The sequence below is a fragment of the Pollicipes pollicipes genome, unplaced genomic scaffold (genome assembly GCF_011947565.3).
Source record: "Pollicipes pollicipes isolate AB1234 unplaced genomic scaffold, Ppol_2.1 Scaffold_4295;HRSCAF=5057_pilon_pilon_pilon, whole genome shotgun sequence".
Lineage (NCBI taxonomy): Eukaryota > Metazoa > Arthropoda > Thecostraca > Pollicipedomorpha > Pollicipedidae > Pollicipes > Pollicipes pollicipes.
The window spans coordinates 36,740,956-36,748,860 of NW_023596461.1; positions in this window are offsets into that span (position 1 = coordinate 36,740,956).

A 7,905-nucleotide genomic window follows, 5' to 3' on the forward strand; every position below is an offset into this window, starting at 1 on the left:
AGAAGAAATCAAGGAAAAAAGGACTAAGGGGTCATAATTTCTAAGAATTTAAAGGGTGAAAAACAGTAAGGCGATGGAAGGAGCGTGACACTTTTGATGCTGGGACATGTTAACAGGAACTTACATTACAAGAGTAGGAATGCTGACAAAAAGTTGTACTTAGTTTATGTCAGACCACACCTAGGGTACTGTGCGCAGGCCTGGTCCCTACGCTTCAAAATACGTAGATAGGCTGGAGAGAGTATAACGAAAAGCAGCTAGGATAAAAAATGGAATTGGTAACTTTGAATATAAGGATTGGCTCAATGTCTTTGATCTGTACTCACTAAAATATCGTAGACTTAGAGGGGTATCACAGACTTACAGAGGTACTCAGTATTTTGAAGGGATTAACAAAGTAGATCTACATGCGGTACTAGAAATTAAGCCGCGAGGTAGAGGAAACCAGATTCATTTAACAAAATGTGGGAGCAGAACAATGAAGAGCCAGGTGTCATTCAATCAAAGAGTAGTAAACCATTGGAATAGTTTGACAGGTGAAGTTGTTAGGAGTCCCTCTCCAGCAACATTCAAAAGCTTACAGGTCCTATCGGTCTTAAGATATTATTTACAGCTAGGTTTATGTAGGTCAGGTGATTAGCTTTGAGGATGTGTACTGAACTGAGGTAAGCCAACTTTGATGGGCCCTTGTGGCTCTTAACTGGCCGGGTATTTTCATGTCTTGATGTCCTAATGTCTTTATAAGCCCTCGTATTCTTATGTATTGAGAATATGTTCCGTCAAACAAATGCTAGCACCTGATAAGAGCATCGTAACATTCCCGAACATGGAAAATGAAACAGTACGCCGAAACAAGGCGTGCTTTTACAGATACACACTGTGATCCGGACGTCTTTACCTAAAACGCGCACGGGTGGGGGTCAAATTGACCCCCGAAAGTTTTTCCGGAATGGTTTTCAAGCGGCGCGACGCAGCAGCGTCAAATTTTCCAGAGCTGAAGACAAATGAATAGCGGGTCGTCTGGCACCAACAGTTTAGATGCACCTTGTAAGGTCGTCAGGTATGGAAAACAGGCCAACGTCCAAAACAACCTGTGTTATTGTTCTTTGGTGCTTGCTGTAAGAGGCTGCTTCTGGCGCCCGTTTCAAATTTATTAATAACAAAAACGGCATTAAACACCTTCCATGAACTTCTTAAAGGTCACAATAGGTCACTGATCTAAAATGACTCAGGTCAACATTTTGTTGTCAGGAACATACCGTCTAGCATTATCTTAGCCCATTCTTCAAGTGCAAAACTTAATGCAGTCTTATGTGATTTTGTTTACCATGACCTTCAAAAGGTCAGACAAGGTCACTTACATTAATTGAGCATGTTAACCTTTGCTTAGAACAGTTATCTAGGTTCTAGGGGCCCTTTGAAAACCAATCTGGAACTTCACCTTGTTTAACCCTGGTTGACCCAAAGGTCACGACCTAAGAAACTCAAACTTTGGCCTTATTAAGTCCAGGTAAAGTAAAGAGACACCTTGTAAATTCAGTGTCTCTAGCTTTCCTAGGACCTGAAATCCCAGGGGGTCAACCTGACCCCCCACCCGAGCGAAGGGTGTTCAACCGGCCACCCGGGCGCGTGTTCTGTCTGAGCGTCGGATCTTGAGCGTTCCAGTCACACAAAAATTTGTGGCTGAACTAGCAGCATGCAAGCTCCGTCCTCAATTGCGGCCGCTGCAAAAGTGGAGTTGCAGATGACAGAGACGTGCGGTTTGTTACCTGACTACGTAATACGAGCAGGTTTCTTTAAATAAGAGGTTGGCTTCCTACACTAGTGAGCTTTTAACAAGTGCCACGTCAGCAGTGTGATCATAATATGTAGTAATCTACAAAGCGATTGTTCTCCGAAAAGAAGGCGAATCGCAGAATCAAGCTCTTCTTAGCCCGCTCGTGCTCGGTCACTGCATGTTAGTGCCACATTGTCCGTGTTTTGGGCTTTTATGGTGGATACTTTCGTGAGTTCTTCAGTGCATTAGCGAGGAATATTATTTACATTGATAAGACGGTAGGAACAGCCTTATTCCTCTGAGAAAAACCAGGACAATAGAGACATAGTTGGGTTTACATTTCGGCGACATGCCTTTATCTAAACAATAGCTGAAGTGAACTCAAAATTGCCTGCCAATGATTCTACTCCATTTCTCAATATTGGTCTTGAAACAGCGAGCCACAGTTTTTACAGGGCACCAACATTCCGGGAATTAAACAAAGACCGATTGCCAGCCATTACCACGATACAGTGCCTATCTAAGAATTAGAATACACGAACATACGTGTACATGCAAACGAATTCAAGCAAGTAGATATCACGCATCACGCTTGATTCAAACATGCAAGCGAGTTGAAGTAAGCAGGCATCGCACACCGGGCATCAATTATACATGCAAGCGATTTCAATTAAGCAGACATCGCACATCGCGCGTCAGTCATCGCATGCACATGTAAACGATTTTAAGCTGCCACAAATTACACATAAAGACGCATATCTCTTTAGCATGATCAGCCATGATGAGCCCTGCATGTTAAGATTTGGTCGCCGACTTTTACAAGAATAAATTCACTTATTTTCCTGTTTTTGGTGGTTCTGTGCTCTGTTGATGACTTTGAACTTTAAAACGGGCATGGGTTTCATACCTCCTGCGATTTCAGCCTTGGCGTGTTCTGCCAAAAAATGGTCACCAAAAGGGGTTTCCCTGTCTGCCAAAAAAACTGGGAAAGGGGTACCACCGAAAGGGGTATTGCCTGTTTTTAACAGAACAGGAAATGTCTCATTCGGTGACTATTCTTGGCAAAACACGTTCAAGCTGAAATCGTGGGAGGTATGGACCCTATGCCCCATTTGGAGATCAGTCATCTGCAGAGCACAAGACTACCCAGACAGGAAAATAAGTGAATCTGTTCTTAAAAAGTCGGCGACCAAATCTTAACATAACGTGCTCATCACGGTCGATTATGGGAACGTGATATGTGCCCTTATGTGTGATATGTGCTAGCTTAAAACCGTTCACATGTGTGGCTGATGCCTGACACGTAATGTGCGATGCCTGTTCAATTGAAATCGCTTGCATTTATGATTGATGCGCGATGTGTGATGCTTGCTTATTTCAACTTCTTGCATGTGTGATTGAAGCGTGATGCGTGATGTCTATTTGCTTGAATTCGTTTGCATGTACACGTATGTTCGCGTATTACAATTCTTAGATAGGCACTGCATCGTGGTAATGCTGGCAGTCGGTCTTTGTTTTAACCCCTGAATGTTGGTGTCCCGTAAAAGCTGTGGCCTGCTGTTAAAAAAACTGAAAAATCGAGTGAGATCATCGGCAGGCAGTTTTAAATTCACTTCTGGTATTGTTTAGATAGAGGCATGTTGCTGAAATATCAACCAAGCTATATCTCCTTCTCCTAGTTTTTCTCCGAGGAATAATGCTATTACTGCTGTTTTGTATTAATGGATACTTACGGCCAAATGCTTTTGATGCATGAAACCAACGTTAGTTAAGGGTGCAAGAGATGTCAAAAGTAAGGTCGGGAGAAGAGAACTATAAATATGTGTATTTCGCTTTGGTCAGTTTCTTTGCCTAGCTGCTACTAATCCGGCTGCCGTCACATGGCAGCATTTGCCACGGATCTAGTCACACTTTGTCCCGTTGCCACACCTTATCCACGACGCTGGATGGAGTCACCACTGCCACCTGACGACCCGACGGCAGGGGTTCATCAAATCCCTGCATCAGTGCTCAGGGAAGAGAGAATTTCTACTCTGTGCGATGCTTAGATTCGTGCACTTAAGTTCACAACGAATCCTCCATAAAACCATCACAAATGTGCAGAGAGACTTACAAAAATGGACAGATTCTCGCAGCAGCTGATAACTTGACGAGTTTGATCCGACAGCGTAGGGGCGAAGACACGAACTAGTATTAGCATTCAGTTTTTTTTCTTCAATGACATCAGTTGCCAGACCAATTTTGATCAAAGCACCTTCCCTTGCACACAGCTAGGAATCGCTGGAAGACATGGATACTGGTTTTAACATCTTGAGCGCCACACGCTTCCTTCATGGATGTATTACGTGCTTACAGTATGTTTTATGCTATATTTGTTTTTGCAGCCTTAATATGGCGCTTGTCTTTTTCAACACGTTTTACGTCGACCATTTTTACGCCCGAAGTCAGAGGTGACGTCATAACCGGTCTTCATGTTCATAGAATGCGCACGCATTACGCTCAAAGTACTTCAACTCTGGAATGCTGCAAACATCCCGACCATTTGTTGAATAAAAACACTACACGGAAGCGCTTGATCGTGGCATACATCATTGCAGATCAGGGCCCATGGTGGTGGCGTGTTGACATATCTTAGAAGCCACGGGTGGGAGTGATACTGCCGGCTACAACACAACGTCACATCAGCAAATTATTCTTCTCCATCGTGTGTCTCGAGAAACGAGCGTTTAAGTTCGACTTGTGCCGGTGGCGTATGATGACCTTTTGGTCTAAAAGTGACATTTACGGGTAAGAAAACGACATCAAACGTATTACTCATAGCAAATGCTGCACCAAACCACATTCTGATCTGACTACTCAAGCTAAGAGCAGCGTACGGGTACCGGTAATATAGTGATGAAGTTGCGTGTCAGGGAGCCGGAGGTGCGTGGTTCGATTCCACGCGGTGTCCGCCTTTCCCGTCAGGGTGAGAGGCACGTGATACCTTATAGCATAAGCGGCTAAGTGTGCCATAAAGAGAAATACACCTCACCCTAATAACTGTCGAAGTCAGTGATCTGGTATGTTCTCGATCTAAAGATTTCCAGCTATGCCGGAGTGTCCCGTAAAATACAGAAAATTCCGCTACGATAGCGCATTTGGTTCTGCAGAACTGTGCGGCTCGACACGCGCGGCCAGGGTCACAGCTGAAAATTTGATAACAATGAATAAAACCGACTGGCAGTTAACAATAAATCACATCGGCATCTCCTGCAGATATCTTGAAAAATAGGTATGGGGATGGCCCTCCCCCAGCTTGGCTCCCGGCTAGCCTGCGATCGATCAGCTAACCGAGCCGTCTAATAAACCTGGCGACGATGGAAGTCTGTCAAAAATGCATGCGTACGGACTCGAACTGAGGACGAGGGATACGCCATTCCAAGCCGTTGACCATCCACTCACGATTGCAGATGATTACAGGTGATTAAGATACAAACGCGTAAAATTTATCTCATTGCGAAACAGTTATCTGTAACGGGGATGTGTCTTAAAATTGGTAAAAAACCGTGAAAAGGAGAGAAAATTACGCACTGTTATGGAAAAGGTAAGATTGTCACCCTCTCATTACCATTTTCCAGCATCTAAAAACTTGACGGAGTTGCGAGATGCCACCCAAGTGGCCCTGTGGGCACAGCACTGTCTGGTATATTTGTTGTGGGAAATTTTCAAAAGCCTGTTAGAAGAAAAGAAATTCAGCATGAAATTTTGAAACGCCATTGTCTGTGGTATAATTATACAATGACCTGGTCAAACGGGATAAGTGTAAATATGTCTGCACACTATGGCCAAAAGCAAAAGCAGTTATAAGCATGCATTGGCCGTTACCCGTCAGCTCATCACGGAATCCGCTAGCCGGCGATCCCGAGTCGATGTTTAGTGTTTCGAGGAATTCTAACTCAAGTGTTTCCGATTCGACCATCTGTGGAATGGCTGATATGGCGCGTTGTGTAAATGGTTAGGTGGCTTGGGGAGTGGAGGGAAGCGTTTACATCGCAGTGCAGATTAAAAAAAAACTATCTGTCATGGCTGCAGGTCCGACCAGAGGCAGCACGATCGCGAGCGCCCTTGAAGGAAATGTTCAACATTTGAGGATATTGAGATAAGCATGAGGCATGACTTGAAAAGCTTACGTGTAACTACTGGTAAGCTTTCAAGATTCAAAAACGACCGTATATGGCACAATTTCAATTTTTTTAAAAATACGCACCATTACGTCATCGTTTGATGGCGTCGTGGAATAGCTTTGGGACGACAAAACTATGCCACGACGCCACATTCTGACAAAACCTTTCCACGTCTTGGAACTGGCCGTTAGAAAAGCTTTGGTGCACTGTTTGATATATGCAATATAGCGATCGTCAGGTTTTATGGCAGATTATTAATCAGTGCTGTAGTCTTGACATTGATATTATGTGATGTGCAGAGCAATTGCTTGAAAATTACTTGAAATGCAAAGACAATTTTGCATACAGAAATTAATAAATATTAAACATTGGTATGAATTGATTGTCTAAGCATTTGATTGCTGCGGTAAAGATGGTTAGTTTGAGCTACCAAGAATGTTTTTCTTGCTCAGGATTAGTTCTGCAATTACTAGTTGATCCTGATGTAACCATTGCAGTGCGACACCCTTCGATTCGTCATCCTCGCTAGTGATAGTCATTTGGCGTTGTTAAATCACTTGTTACCAGTCACCCATGAATTATAACCTGTTATCTCGTAGGTTTGGCATTGAGTAGTCAACCAACGTGGTGCATTGTGTTATGGCACGGGTCAACAGCGTCATTGTGGCACTATTCAGTGCTGTATTGTGGCATGACATTCTGAACAATGATGTGGTTTTTGTGCTACAATCCATGCTGCTTCCATAATAAATTCCATCATGAAAAGATCAGGCAGGCGTGCGCTCTTGTATCGACCCCCTTCTGACATGTCTCACCGAAAGCACATGATTAATACGCAAATCACTCTCAGCAAAACACACAACCAATAAGTGGCGTCACTTGGTCAGCCTGTTTTAGAAACCACAAAACATAGGTGAGAGAGATGCAAACATGTCTACCACTTCCACAGCCATGCAACATGCTGCAGCCATCAGGCTGCTTCACTAAAAAATAGCAACAAAATATTACATGCAGTGATATGACACTGCAAACCAGCTAACCTTGCGCAAGGCTGGAGACATGCCAAGTGCATGTAGCTGTGGTTAAATGGATGGAATGCAAGGAAGTGATGAAACCCTTAGTGTACACAAGGCTCATGATAAAAGTAGTATTAAGTGCTATCCAAGACACGAACAGCAATCCTTTTCCACCTTTCTTCGTACCCAACATCCCATACAAGTTGCAGTGACAATAACGTTGATGACTGACAAGCAATGCTTACCTGCGTACAAAATTCAGAATTCTTAAGGGAAGTTACCATTTTGCAAAGATGTATCATGCTAGCTTATACTAAGCATGTGCATAAATGAGCTGTGCAGACCAGCTCCTACTGCCAAAGTGAATTGGTAATATAACGACATGTAGTGGATTAATTACATGTTGTATGCTTCAATAGGCTCAAAATGTTGGCAAGATCATAATGAAGCAGCAAACTGTCTTTGTACACCCCTGCAACATATGTGCTGGTGTTTCTTTCAGTTTGCAAGCGTCACTACCTTGTCCTGTTTAAACACAAACATAAAAGCAAAGGCAGGTATCGATGTACCATATTTTACTGGGAGTCGGTAGAATTATATACCAAAACAATGCTCTTACTCATGTACCTAAACACCATGCTCTCACTCACAAGTACAAACCTCGCACGCACACTCCCAATCGCATCAAGGTCAATACAAGCCACTGGCGCGCACCACCAGTGATCACACACATTTCAAGGCCGATTCACCCTCTTTTTTAAGATAAGTGTGATTCGACACTAGCACAGTTCGCGGCACTATCAAATTGCATGTTTTCTTACATTTTCCGCACAAGTTTCCGGTCATAACACCGCATTTCACTATGAGCTCCCTTCCAAACAAAGTCCCAACGGGGGTTCATGGGAATGCAGCTCGAGCGGTTGTACTTGGGGACACAATTTCTTGTTCA